This window comes from Oryctolagus cuniculus, chromosome 1 (assembly GCF_051225735.1).
Source record: "Oryctolagus cuniculus isolate XC-2025 breed Fujian yellow rabbit chromosome 1, ASM5122573v1, whole genome shotgun sequence".
Classification (NCBI taxonomy): domain Eukaryota; kingdom Metazoa; phylum Chordata; class Mammalia; order Lagomorpha; family Leporidae; genus Oryctolagus; species Oryctolagus cuniculus.
In genome coordinates, this window is record NC_142867.1 from 143,489,126 (window position 1) to 143,503,876 (window position 14,751).

General features: G+C 48.9%; 1 long non-coding RNA gene across 4 annotated transcripts in view; it reads left to right on the plus strand.

Annotated features, from left to right (window-relative positions):
- Positions 1-14,751, plus strand: part of LOC127482824 (uncharacterized) — a 98,212-nt gene that overhangs the window by 20,098 nt on the left and 63,363 nt on the right. Inside the window, exon 3 of one of the 4 annotated variants that reach the window (XR_016223106.1) lies at positions 614-1,027. The exons of the other annotated variants lie outside the window; for them this stretch is intronic. This is a non-coding gene — a long non-coding RNA (uncharacterized LOC127482824). Of the gene's footprint in view, positions 1-613; positions 1,028-14,751 lie in introns of those variants that run through there. 4 annotated transcript variants of the gene reach the window in all.

The window sequence follows — 14,751 nt, forward strand, 5'->3', positions numbered from 1 at the left end:
CCTTGAGTATCTTCAAGACTAATGCCTATGTGGAGAGGCCGGGATTCTTGTCAATCACATAGAGGCTCAGTTCTCTCAGACCTTCTTACCTGGTGGACAGAAATTCCTAGCGGCTTCCTTAAGATGGGGCCTGGAGGAGGCAAAGAGGAAATCTTTGATTTTTCTGGGTGTGGGAGTGTCTTCCTCTAGTTAGAGTGCCTTTCTTTTAGATCCAAAGATCCATTTACAGGTAAATACAGAATGAAATCTGAAACCTCAGGCATCAATGATTCAGGGACTGGCAGCCAAGACTGCCAACGCATGAACAATGGTTCATGCATGTGCTGGGTAGAATCATCCTTTCTCTTTACGTAGACTTGTTTAAAAGGAATGGATCGCTTTTCTCCATTGTACCATTGGCCTGCACCCTAGCCTGGATAAACCTTAAGTTTCTAAGTATTATCCAGTGTTTGAAGCCAAGGGCTATGATATAACTTTGTTATATACGACAGAAGCAAGGATTCTGTTTTCTGCTCATCATGCGATGTGTTATGGAATCTAAAAGACACTAAATAATACTTATGCATCTGTGTCAGCTAGGTAGTTGCTTATCATTTTTTTTTTTTTCTGACAGGCAGAGTGGACAGTGAGAGAGAGAGACGGAGAGAAAGGTCTTCCTTTTTTCCGTTGGTTCACCCCCCCAATGGCCACTGCAGCCAGCGTGCTGTGGCCAGTGCATGCCGATCCAAGGCCAGGAGCCAGGTGCTTCTCCTGGTCTCCCATGTGGGTGCAGGGCCCAAGGACTTGGGCCATCCTCCACTGCACTCTCGGGCCACAGCGGAGAGCTGGACTGGAAGAGGAGCAACTGGGACAGAATCCAACACCCCGACCGGGACTAGAACCTGGTGTGCCGGCGCCTCAGGTGGATGATTAGCCTACTGAGCCGCGGCGCCGGCCTGTTGTTTGTATTTTGCTTGCTTTTTCTTTTGTTATTTTAAATGTTCAGGCATCCTAAATATATCCAACATATCCTCTGTAAAATCTGTCCTTGCCTTTATGACTTTTTTTTTTTTTTTTTGACAGGCAGAGTTAGACAGTGAGGGAGAGAGACACAGAGAAAGGTCTTCTGTCCGCTGGTTCACTCCCCACATGGCCGCTACAGCTGGTGTGTTGCACTGATCCGAAGCCAGGAGCCAGGTGCTTCCTCCAGGTTTCCCATGTGGGTGCAGGGTCCAAGCACTTGGGCCATCCTCCACTGCCTTCCCGGGCCACAGCAGAGAGCTGGCCTGGACGAGGAGCAACTGGGACAGGACCGGCGCCCCAACCAGGACTAGAACCCGGAGTACTGGCGCCGAAGGCAGAGGATTAGCCTAGTGAGTCACAGCGCCAGCCTGCTTATCATTTTTAAAATTAAAACTAGTGGTCACATTTTGTTGGGTTGCCAGTGTGCTTCCCTCGTGTGTCTGCATTTCCTGGCTCCTCTGTGGGCAGCGGTGGTCATGCGATATAGTTACAGCCAAGAAGATGGTCACGGAAGTAGCGCCATGGGGCTCCTGGGAAAGGAATTTTACAGGGTGATTTTCCTCTTGGCTCTTCTATCTTCCTATTGCTTGCCCGTGGCTCACCTATCTTTCTGTTGTTTGGAATTTAATGGCCATTGTAATTGTTGGTGTTCTAGCAGCCATCTTGGCACCATGAAAACGTGAAAGTTGGAACAATTATGCACCAAGGATGGAAGGAGCTACATCCTGATGACTCACAGAAATTACACGCTGGACATTAATGTCTCATCTCTACTTTTTTTTCCCCCCAAGGCGTTGCTATTTGTATTTTCTGTTAACACTGCAACAAAACTGAATCCTTCACTGACAAAATACTCAGTTTCCAGATTGCTTTTCTTAGAGGCAAAACAGAAAAATTCAGTGTCCACCATGTGAATTTTCTTTATTTTGCACAGAGGATGAGGTTTGTCCTGTATTGCTGTAAATCCTGTGTAGCATCGGGAGACTAAGCTTACACAAAGTAGCATCATTGCAAACTTAATTGAGTCCCAGAAAAAGTTCCTTTGCTTTGGCTTGCTTTTCCTTATATACAAGTGATCACTGATGTTAAAGTTTGCTGGTGGGGGTGTGTACTTTAACGCAGAGAGTCATTCTGGTAGGTTCAGACTTGAATGTAATTCTACATCCATGATTCCATGTTCCTTAGCTTCAGTTCTCTGATCCACAAAATGAGGAAGGTCTTGGGTTATAAAGGAAAGAACTACAAAATAGCATTGCAGGGGCCCAGAGAAGAAACCAATACTATATATGATTTCTGTGCCTTTGTGTCTTGTTTCTCAATTCTTTCATCCAACAGATGCTTACTGAGTGCCTATAGGGGTGCTCCAAAAAGTTGCCAGAAAGTGAAATGAAAAGAATATGTTTATTTTGGTGCAGAAATATGAAATTCCTGCATTGGAGCTGTCTTCAAAAAGTTCATGAAAAAATGCATATTTTGAAACAACCGTGCATGGATTGGCCATGGTAGGGTTGGCCTTTGGTTCTTCGACTCTGAATTATGGCTTCTGGGCAGAGTGTCAGAAGACAAATGCTTGACCATAGTTCATTGGCACTGAAGAGGAAGACGTGGGTTTCAAAGCTTCATCACAAGGTTTTGGTGAAGAAATCAAATTGAAATAGTAGTGGCATGGTGAGGTTTGGTGGGTTCCATCCAAAACCAAATGTAAGTGTTAGAGGTGGGTCTGGCTGACACAGTTAGGGTTAGCAAGCTACAGCCAACCTCCAAATTCCATCTGGAAAAAGTTGTGCTTCTCTAGGAAACAGAATGGGCTTGGTATGCAGAGGCCCCAAAACTGGAATGAAATGGGGGGCTCATTTCCCAATGCCTCTGCTTCCCACCACCGGCTCCATATGTCATACAGATGTTACAGTCAACGGTTGTTTGCAATGGGAATTCACATATTTTACCCAAGCCAGACCCTGAGCCTGTTTGGTACATCTTTTCTCAGTTACTTCTCAATGAACTTGGCCAACCATATGGGCCCTCCAACGGGCAGAAAATCTGGAATTTTTCAGTTTATATTATTTGTGCCTCCACAGATGAAACAATTATTTGGAAGGAAGGCTTTGGGTAGAGAGAAGTGGAAAAGTCCAGAGTCTTTTCATCTTGTTATTCGTTCTTTCTGTAGTCATCATGACCTCAGGTTCGTTGCAGTTGTAAAGAGTGATAGTGGTTTTATTGGTCAGCTTTCCATCACTGTAACGAAATGCCCAAGGCAGCCTGGCTTTAGAAAGGAAACGGGTTTACTTGGGCTTAAGGTTCTGGAGGTTTGCAGTCCAAGGTCAGGTGGCTCCGTTGGTGTGGTGATGGTGTTCATGCTGGCAGAGTCCAGGCTGGTACAGGGCATCCCAGGGAAGGAGACAGGAAGTATGTGTGTCTCTATGTGGTCTCCTATGGAGCCATCAGGATTTCACTATAGGGGCTGTATCCCAGGGATCCAACCCAATTCAACTACTTCCCAAAGGCTGCAAGCGTCATAATTGGATCAAGCTCCCACTCTCTGAGTACTATTACTATGAGACTTTGGGAGCTGTCAAACTTGGGCCTTTGGGATACACTCAAACTCTCAACTAATATCCAAGTCACAGTGGTGACAGTGGCTAATATTTTCTCAACATTTAAAAAGGTACTTGAGAGGCAGAGATAGAAGAAGAGAGAGGGGGAGGGAAAGAGAGACGAGAGTGAGTGCTCTCATCTCTCAGCTGAAGCTGGGCTGGGACCAGAGCCAAGAGGGCAGGAATGAAATTTAGGTTTCCCACGTGGATGACAGGGATGCAATTACTTGAACCATCACCTGCTGCCTCTGGGTGTGCATTAGTAGGGAAGTGGGTTCAGGAGTTGGAGCCAGGAACTGAATCCAGGCTCTCTGGTGTGCAAGGTGAGCATGCTGGTCGCATCTGTCTCTGCACTGCTTCTCTCTGTTTTCAGTTTGGTTTCCTCTTCCTGCTCCCAGTCCATCTCAGTTGTACAAGATTCATGGGCGTTTTCTTCCAGTGGGACCCAACGCTGTGGCTCATCTTGAGCTATCATTGTTCTCCTATTTTGGACAGCATCACTCTTGAGGTCCTGGGTCTGCCCAGCCCGGATCAGCTCTGGCATTCTGGCCCTTCCATCGTCTACTCAGGTGTCACCTTCTCTGTACGCAGCAGTTTCCAGACTGACTCTTGGTGGCACAAGTCCTCCTCCCTCTGTTTCCTGGTCAGTATGGAGATGATGTCCTCAGGGGTGTGGACCCTTGACGTTTGGGATGCCATCCCTCCTCGGCTGAAGACCATTCTTCCTGTCTCTCAATCGGGACTGCATGTCTTTGGAAATGCTTTGAGGAGTTGGACAAGCACTTCCTCCCATGAGCATCCGTAACATAGAAGACAGCTTGGCTCCCAGCCCTGGAACCGTATTTTGTGGAATTCGCGTTTCAAAGACAGAACCAAGAGCGGTTCCTCCACCAGTTCCTGGGAACTTGTTGCTTCCTTCCAGCCCCTAAATGGAAACCAGACACAGCCTGAAATTTCATGCCCCCCCCCCACCTGCCCTCCCCTCTTTCCTTTTCCTCTTGAACTTCATTATTTTCTCCAAATTAAAACGTTCTGGGTGGAACGAGTGAGTCTAAGGAGATGGAGCAGCAGGGAGCTCCGGTCGTGGAGAGGGATTAGGTCTTGGGCGGCGGGGGTAGGGGAGGAGCCTGATCCGATGCATTAAGCTAGGGGATCATGGCTTTGCAGCTGAGGTGCCTGGCTTTGGAAGGAAGGGTGCCCTCGCTTACCCACAGCAGTGGCATTGCCAGTGAATGTCTCAGAATATCTTAGAGACCTTGAGGAGGTTTTTGGCTTCATCAGCTACTGGCAGTTGGTGCGTTCATTTGTTCCTTCTGCAAATACTGAAGGCAGGATAACTGTGCATCGGCGCTGTGCTAGGCGCGGAGAGCTCTGGGGCTGAAAAAAGGCAGACTGGCTCGGGCTTGCTCAGCTGCTCTTGGGGTGATTCTATGGAGCACATGTTTGCAGGGGGAAGTGGATGTCACCAGCACCCGGGGGCGGGGCTGTTGGGTGTGCATCAGGGAAGGGTTTCTTCCGATGAGGGGACTCATGAGCCAAGGCAAGAAAGGGTAAAATGAGAGCTCACTGGGCAGCGGCTGGGAGAGGGATTGGGCACTGCTGCCAGTGGATCGTGTTCCTGTTCCTGTTAGAGGGCACGCTGTGTGCAGAGTCCCCGTGGAAAGGCAGGCACGGCGCCTGGGAGGACGTGAACTTGGCCACAGCGCCCGGGCTTCTCAGTGTGGGAAGGAGAGGGAGCAACAGGGACCCAAGAGGTGGCTGAGCCCAGTGGTGAGAGAGCTTTTAGTGTGGACAGTCGTGACAGTCACGGGGGACATGTGCGCTGGGAGATGCCGTGTTCTGGAAAGATCCCGCACGTTTCAGTGCAACCAGAAAGCCAACCAAGAGCCTTTGACAGACGGCAGAGAGGTGCTGCCTGCTCCAGTGCTGCTGAGTTTCCAGGGAAGGCTTCCTGGAGGAGGTGACTTTTTCCTTCTTAGAAGCAGTGTTCACTCCCTGCCCCTGCCACGCTAATTTAAATAATTTATTTGAGGGAGGGAGGGAGAGACAGAGAGAGATATCACATTCCCTGGCTCACTCCTCAAATCCTCAAATGTCTATAATAGCTAGGGCTGGGCCAGACTGGAGCCAGAAGTGGGAACTCAATTCAGGCCTCCCACGTGGGTGTCAGGGACCCAATTATTCGGGCCATCCCTGCTGCCTCTGCAGGTGTCCATTAACAGGAAACTGGAGTCCGAAGCAGAGCTAGGGATGGGACCCAGGCACTCAGATGCAGAATGCAGACATCTTAAGGGTTAAACACCTACTCCTCCCCCTCATTTGAATCTTGCTCTCAAGAGAGCCGGTCAGCTTATTAATTCCCTGTGCAAAGTCCTCAGACATGTGGACCATGTACATGGAGAATTTATCCACCCCCCCCGCCCCCCGCTGCTGCCTCGGCCCCAGTTGCTCTAGGTCTGTGCAGGCAGAGTGTTTGAACTTGGAGGAGCTGTAAGATCTGCTGATATGACTCCCTCATTTAATAGGCAACAGAGCAGAGAGTGTGAGCAGTCAGGCTGTCCAAGCATCCAGGGGCCCAAACGTCCCAGCGTTTGGCTCATCAGGTGAGGACGAGGGCACAGCTGTGCTGAGACCATGGGACACCGTCGTGGAAGACTCCAAATATCTGCAGAAAAGATTAATGGCCGTTTCCCCCTCCTGGCTTCTCTTACTGCAAAAAAAAAAAAAAAAATCTTGGATAGCAACCAATTTAATTTAGACTCCAGAAGTATCACTCCCCACCACCGCCCCCAGCTCCTATTAATGATATTTTTAAACTACCTCGAAGCTCTGAGCCACGTTTCAGACCATGGAGTTGCATTAAAGACCTTCTGCTGTCTACAGATGTGCACGGAGCGCTAGGTTCAAGAGGGGAAAAAAAAGACACGAATTGTCTCTTTGCCCTTGGGTTCCTTAAGGTTTTAAATTAAATTCAACATTTCTTAGTTAAGATTTACAAAAGCAAATATATATGTGTTTTCTGTTTTTTGGCCTTGTTGTCTAAAGTTTAATCTAGAACACAGTTTTCGTGGCTGAGTTAGGAATCCCTTTGGAAGCCAAACTGAAACAACACTTCCTGAGCTGGATGTAATTAAATTTCTGCTGTATTAGATCTCTTAGGGGATTCTTCCATTCTCTCCTATTTTTGGAGATCTTGTTCTGGGACAAAAATTCCTGTGTATTAGAAGCCATCAAGTCCAGGCCACAAGGAACTGAAGAAAGAATAAGGTGGTGATTTGGATTCCCGGTGGAAAATAGTTGTATTGATGAATTTCATACACAGCCTTTTGCTAAAGAAACCATCTTTTCTCTCTTGAACGAGAAAGGCATTTCAGGATCTGTGTTTCCAGATGCAGAAATTGAAGCCCCAGGCCCTGCAACATTAAACAACATGCCCGAATCCCAACAGATAAGCTGACACTGTTGCAACTGCTGGGTGGCTTAGAAGGCATTTGGGGTGACATTTCAGCTCAGAGGACAAGGGGGCACTCCCCGGGAGGCAGGTTCATAGGAGCCTACAGCTGAGCTTGGAAATTCTTGTTTGAGTATCTCCATGGGGTGTTTGTTTCTTCACATTTGCTCTGAAGAATTGAGAGAGACTGGGAGATGCCACATCCCCTGGGTCAGTTGAGGAAAGACAATGTCATCTTTTCCCCCAGAAATGTCCTAGAAGTTCAAGTGCTGAGATGTGTGGCTTCACACTGTGACTGCAGGAAGCTGAGGTGTTAAAGATCAGATCCAGGTAACCAAGTTTGTGAGTGTCCTGTGGCTGCTATGACATCAGGAATGGCCTAAGACGACAGAAATGGATTCTCTCATGGACCAGACCGGAAGTCCAAAATCAGTTTCTCTGTACTGAACTCAAAGTGTTGGGCAGAACCTTGGTCCCTTCAAGACTCCGGATCCCTCCTTGCCCCTTTGAGCTTCTGGTGGCCGCCAGCAGTTGTTGGCTTGTGGCCACATCATTCTGCATTCTCCTTTTCTGTCTGTGTCAAATTTCCCTTTGTAAGGGCCCCTGTGGTCGCACTGAGAGGCTACCATGGTACTCCAGGTGGATCTCTGTATATAGAATCTTTACCTTAATGGCATCTAAAACATTTTTTAAGGTGACATTTACAGGTTCCAGGAATTAGGAACAGATACCTCTGGGGGGCATTACTGGACCTACCACTTACCAAACCTGGTCTGGAAAAACAGAAAGATGCAGGGAGGAAGCTTAAGCCGCAGAAGCTCCAGCGTGGCCACAGAGGCATGGTTCCCACTGCACTTGTTGATGAGAAAGGCAAGCTGCCCTGTTGGCAAACCTCGCCTGGATTTCACATCCTGCAGGTTAGATAGAAGTAGTTGGAGAGGAATGTGCTGCCCAGGCGTGCGAAGTGAGTTCTCGTTCAAACAGACCTCGTGGATGATTGGGTGGTGGAAAAAAAATTCTCCCAGTGTGTGGAAAGCAAGATGCCCTTCGGAAAGTGTTTAACGTGGCCACTGGGGACAGCAGAACATATTGCTCTGAGTGTCTTGGTGAGTCCACTCCGGGGAGACTGCTTGTGGAGGACGCTCAGTGGAGTCGAAGCATTGGCAGTGGTAACCCAATGTTGGGGAAGGGAAGGGTCTTCCTTCCTGGCCTTGTTTGTGTGTCAAGAAGGGAGGGGCTGAAGACGCCTCATTGGTGGCAATGATCCACTCCAGACTTCAGATTCAAGATTGGGCTTGGGGAGGAGCATCAGCCAAAGGTGACCTTGTCCCGTAGACTGCCGCAGTGCTGGGGGGAGGGGGGGAGGCAGCAGGGATGCTCCCAGGGGACCGGCTTCGTGCTTCCTCATGCCTCAAAGGTAGTGCTCAAGTTCTTTATTAAGGTTATGCCAATGCAGGTGCCAGCATTCCTGAGCTTCCCGGCGGTTGCTTTTAGCATAGTAACAGGGTCACCTGTTTTCTCTCTGTGTCCTGGGACATCCTGAAGACCCAGAGGACTCAGTTTTGTTCTTCTTGTCTCCTCTTCCTCCTGTAGCCATCACAAATAATTCCTACTATCAAGTAAGTGCCAGAAGTAGTGTTCAGGGAGAACTTTGGACCGAGCCCTCATTACCCAGCACAGCTCCCACAGTCGTTGATTCTAGAATCGGGGTGTTCACACGTAGGCTGATCATCTATTTAGGAATAACGATATTCACGATGAATGGGTGGACTGGAAGCTGTGTAAATGGCCTCTTCCAGTACTCCCGTTTTAGTCCCTTTTCCATTGCTTACAGCCAAATATCTGAGACTGGGTATTTTATCAAGAAAATAAATTTGTTTAATGTTTTAATGGTAGGCATATAGGGATACATTTATCTCTTACCGTTTTGGAGGCTGGAAAGCCCAACAGTGTGGTTGTAACATCTGAGGAGGGTTTTCCTGCTCCATGACAATGACAGAGGATGTCACATGATGAGACAGAGCAAGTGTCCCCGCCTCATGGCTTCCCCCACTCATCATTGTCTCCCAGCGACTCCACCTCCAAATTCCATTGCATGTGCACTGGGGGGTTCCGTCTCTGATGGGTGAACTTTGTGTGTGTGTGGGAGGGACACACATTTGCATCATAGCAAATCATAGCATGGCCACATCAGTGACTTAGTGCTTCCTGTGTCCCATGGCTCACCAAAACCTGTGGCCTCCTGACTCCTTCCTGTTATGTGAGAAACAATGACTTGGTATTCCTGGTTGGAGAGCTGTGCAGGAAAGCCTGTCTTACTAAACTGAGCAGATTCACACGTAAAGACATGGCTTGCCCTTTGCCAATGGCAACTCCATCCAGGACAGCTACCTTCCAGGCCACAAAACTCAGCAAAACCAAGCAGTCACGTGGCACCATGGCCCTTCAGTGATGGTTCCAAGTAAGACCAGTCTCCCCCAAGGCTGTGTTGCAGATATTAGTCCTGTTTTTTTTTTTTAATATATAAATGTTTTTAAAAAAATTTCTGCTCCTTCAAAGCCCAGTTCCCCCAGATAACCAAGGAATTGAAGCATGCTATATAGGACATGGTTGCCAGCCATCATCGTATCTCTTTTTAAAAAATTTTATTTATTTTTTAATTTTTTTGACAGGCAGAGTGGACAGTGAGAGAGAGAGACAGAGAGAAAGGTCTTCCTTTGCCGTTGGTTCACCCTCCAATGGCTGCCCCAGCCAGTGCGCTGCAGCCGGCGCACCGCGCTGATCCGATGGCAGGAGCCAGGTGCTTCTCCTGGTCTCCCATGGGGTGCAGGGCCCAAGCACTTGGGCCATCCTCCACTGTACTCCCGGGCCACAGCAGAGAGCTGGCTTGGAAGAGGGGCAACCAGGACAGAATCCGGCGCCCCGACCGGGACTAGAACCCGGTGTGCCGGCGCCGCAAGGCGGAGGATTAACCTAGTGAGCCACGGCGCCGGCCATCATCATATCTCCATGAGATGAGGTGGTCGCTGAGTTAGTAGCAAGTCCAGAGCAATGTTGACTGTATTTGTCTCACAGTCAGCCACTAGCGGCAAATTCCTTGGCACCTTCCAAATATTTTCCATTTTTCCAGACCCAGCTCAGACCCTACCTTGAGTGTGAAGCCACTCCTTCAACTCCTTGCCCTAAAGAGACCTTCAACTCTCTGCATGACTCTTGCTCATGGGGACAGAGATCCTGCACCCGCTCCTCCATCATCTACTGAAACTCCCTACCTGCCAAGCCCCAAAGCACTGGCAGATGGCGCCTACTGCTGGGATTTCCACGAGCACTGTCGGGGGCACGCCTTCCCGTGGGAGAAGTGCTGGTGCATTTGGAGGAGTTCGTATCGGGGAGGAAAAGTATATTCAATCATACTATCTTTTTCACAAAATAAACTGCAAGAGTGAGAAGCCCTTCAAGTCCCCTGGATTGGTGAGGAATCAGGGATACAGAGAAAATAGAATAGGAAGATGCCGTAGGAGCAAATGTCCCATCTTAGACCTACTGTTCAGGAAGAGTTAGAAATAGCAGCTCCTTTCGTTATCCAAGCACCAACCTGGTTAAACAGCTCTGGGGAAGCACTCATCTGATGGGGCCTCCAAAGGACAGCCCAAGGCTGTCTTTGCTCTCGGGGTGCAGTGTCAGAGAGGAGACTTTGGGTTAGTAGAATGGCCACCCAGGAACCTGAATCCACATTTTGGTCACATTTTTCATGAAACGTTCAAGTGCTGGGCTGTTTGCTGCTTCCCAACACATTTTCTCCCATCATCTGAAGAGGATCCAGAATTAAGAAGCCAATATGGTTCTTGTAACCAAAACGCTCTCCATCTTTACGAAGAGGGGTGCTGCGTATTTGCAGTGAAGACGAGGTAGGTTCAGGGAAGCTTAAACCATCTACCAACTGCCCTGGAAACCTACAAATCAACAACCCTAGAAATCTACTCTTTGGTAACAGGTTCTTAACTGTCTGTACTTTGTTTTTATGCCTTTTATACCACACAAGGGAGACCAGTTGGTTCTGATTGGATCTGCCTTTCTTCTCCTGCAGAGGGAGGGAGGTACCAGCCAGGGCAGAGCCTGATAAGCCTTTGGCGCCTGCCTTCACTTGAATCCTGGGATTGTTCCTCTCCCTGTCATTCGGAGCACTTGGCTTTGTCTGGGCGGGAGGAAGGTGGGCCAAGTCGCTTAGCTCTGTCCATTGACGTGGGTAGCACTGTGTTGTAACACGAGTCACAGTTAGTTCTTAGTTTTATTTTATTTTTTCAACTCATGTGTGAGAAGTGACAGTTTAAATAACCAAAACAACATAGACGTTGTCTGCAAGTTGGTGAAATGCCTAGTGCGCGTGCATTTGTCTCTTGCTAAGATCTCAGTCTGGATTTTGACCCATGAATTCCCTCTCTCCCCCTGCTGAGCTCGTAAGCAAAGAAACAAGGTGACATCTTATCCCCAGCAGCTGTCCGGAAACCGCCATGGCCCGTGAGAGTCCCTGACGGACGAGAGTTGTCTGGTCATGTGTCTTGCTGGTATGCTCAAAAAACCCTGTACTTTTTTTTGTTTCAATTAGTTTTATTGATGTTTCAGGCCGGGGCCTGCATTTTTTTGTGGTAAGCTCACCCCTCCGTATTTCCCTGGAGGCTTACTAACCTTGGCCACGTTCATATTTTATGAGAGTCGAGCTGTGCAAGTGTGATGCTGCCATTTGTTTTTCCTTGCATAGGAATATTTGCTTTACCTCTTCAACAATCCTGGGGTGCAACCCCTTGAAACCTGCTCTGCCAATGGTGAAAAGTGAACATCGCTGACAGTAGACGGATTCGGTATCTGCAAACAGCAGAGATGAGCGTTTTGTTCGAATCAATGTATCTGCCAAGTGGTCTTCCTCCCATCCACATGGCCCCCAGACCTTGACGGTGAACGGCTTCCAGGAAAGCCAGGGCTCGCTGACCTCATTCTGAGTTAAACATTACTTGTGTTAAAGCCGATGGCCACCTCTGCATGTATTTCTCAGATACTGCATCTGCGTTTCTTCCTTCATTTCTCCTCTGGAGCTCTGCACACAGGCTCTCGCTTTCTGGGGTCTGCCTCCGAACACAGGAAGCATGGGCAACTATTCGAGGAAAAAACTCTTGAAACACTTCTCTCTTGCTTGCTCTCTGCTTGTGTGGTATATGAGCATGTATGGTGGGGTTCAAGGTGACAGACGGAAAAGCTGCCCCAAGGGAACCATCACTGTATTCCTGGCCTTGATGGGACACACACTACGAGTCCCAGTCTCTGGACCACTGCTGTCTTTGCCACGCCTTGTGGTATTCTCGGAGTTGAGTTTTAGCAGTCCCCAGAAGGTGGCTTAACAGTTCCAACTTGTTAAGTGTGTCTTCTCCCTCCTGCAGGCTGAGGACCTTTGGCTAAGAATGGTGACAGCTGGGTTAAGCATCAAGGCTGCTGTGAGAATGGCAATTGTGTTATGAGGCGGGGCAGGGGTGGAGGGGGCGGGGCCAACAGGCAGTCACAGCAGCCCTCCTGGGAACACACTCACAGCTAAGCCTCAGCCCCAGGGAGCAGGGTAGCACCAGGGAGGGGAAAGGGGGTCGTGAGAAGGACCCAGCCCACTTCATCATGTGGTTTACCCTTGTGCTGTCATAGTTTATGAAAACACAGACCTGAAACAATGTAAGTGATCTTGTCTCTGGTGTAACAGTTACTCTAGGGGTGCTTGGAGCAGGGATGAACATGCTGATTGGCATGGCCACATCCCATATCAGAGGTCCTGGGTTCGAGTCCCAGTTCTGCTCCCAGTGCTGGCTTCCAGCTAAGCAGATCCTGGGAGGCAGCAGGGAAGGTTCAAGCACTTGGGTCCCTGGCACACCCACACAGCAGACCTGGATGCAACTCCTGGCTCCTGCCTTTGGCTCCAGCTGTGGGTTGTGGCAGGCACCCAGCTATTGGAGGCTGGCTCCCTCCACGTGGCTACCGGGGACATGGCTGCAGCCACAGTCACCACGCCCAGGCAGGGATGGAGGAGCCCAAGAACGTTCAGCCTGGGACTCAGGACACCTGAGCTCTGACTTCCGGTGTGACCTGGTGCCCTCTCTGAAGCGCTGGGGAATGCGGCCAAAGGCCCGAGGCTGCTGGCAGCTTGGACACCCAGAATTCTCTGATCAGAAGTCTGGGAGCGGGAGCGTTCAGTGTGATGGCTGACTCTGCCCTTGGAAGCTGTGTTTTCTGACTTCCCCCCGCTCTCCATGCCCAGTGCGAGCTCTGGTGTAAGGGTGGGCTTTTCCACTGCCCGGGGGTCTTAGGTTCCCGCCACAGAAAGTGCCTTGGGTGTGCTATTTGAGTTGGAGCTAACCGTGAGCCAAAGCTTTGTCTGAGAGTTTACAAACATACAATTAAGGCTCTTACAGTTATCTAAATCCACTTTCTTGCCTTATAATTTTATGGTTAGAAGCATTACGGTTGTTTTTAGATTTTCGTTATAACTGCAGTAGCCACAGACGGAACCAAATAGTGCTGGTTTATTTGTGTAGCAAATTACGCCTCTCAGCACACTTCACTGTGTAATTTGCATTGGGTGTGCATTTTTGCAGAACAAGTCGGCGCTGCTGTGAGGGGCTTCTTTCCCTTGGCGTCTGTCTTCTTCCCCAAGCAGCCCTGGAGAAGGGAAATTGGGAAATAAATGCACAGGAGAGGGCCCTCTTGATGTGCACACAACACACACGGCTACGGACAGCAATTGAGACTTGAAGTCAGATTACGTCATTGATTTTTTTTTTAACGTATCAATTCTTACATTTTATTCTCTCTTTTTAAGAAATATTTATTTATACACTTGAGAGGCAGAGTTACAGACAGGGAGAGAGAGAAACGTGGAGAGAGAGACAGAGAGAGAGAGAGACAGAGAGGGAGAGAGGGAGAGAGAAAGTCTTCCATTCGCTGGTTCATTCTCCAAATGGCAGCAATGGTCAGAACTGAGCTGATCAGGAGCCAGGAGCCAGGAGCTTCTTCCGGGTCTCCCACGTGGGTGCAGGGGCCCAAGGACTTGGGCCATCTTCTACTGCTTTCCCAGGCCACAGCAGAGAGCTGGATCGGAAGTGGAGCAGCCGGTGCTAGAGTTGGTGCCCATGTGGGATGCTGGCGCCACAGGTGGAGGCTTTACCCAGTTTGCCCCAGTGCCAGCCCCTCTTTTAAAGATGAGTGTCCCAGCATTCACAGATCCTTAGTAGAAGGGAGTAATTTGAAGTATTGGAGACATCAAGCCACTTGAAAATAGGAAGGAAAATCATTTTTAGAGACTGGTGCTTCTTAGCAACGAACATTCTATTATTCAACCTCGTTTCTCTGTTTTAGAAAGTGACTTTTTAAAAATTGTATTAAAATACATGTAACTTAAAGTTTACCCCTTTAAGTATTTTTTTAAGATTATTTATTTATTTATTTGAGAGGTAGAGTTACAGACAGTGAAAAGGAGAGACAGAGAAAGAGGTCTTCCAAATGCTGGTTCACTCCCTAAATGGCCACAATGACTAGAGCTGGGCCGATCCGCAGCCAGGAGCCAGGAGCTTCTTTCTGGTCTCCCACGTGGGTGCAGGGGCCCAACCTCTTGGGCCATCTTCTCCTGCCCTCCCAGGCTACAATAGAGAGCTGGATCGGAAGAGGAGCAGC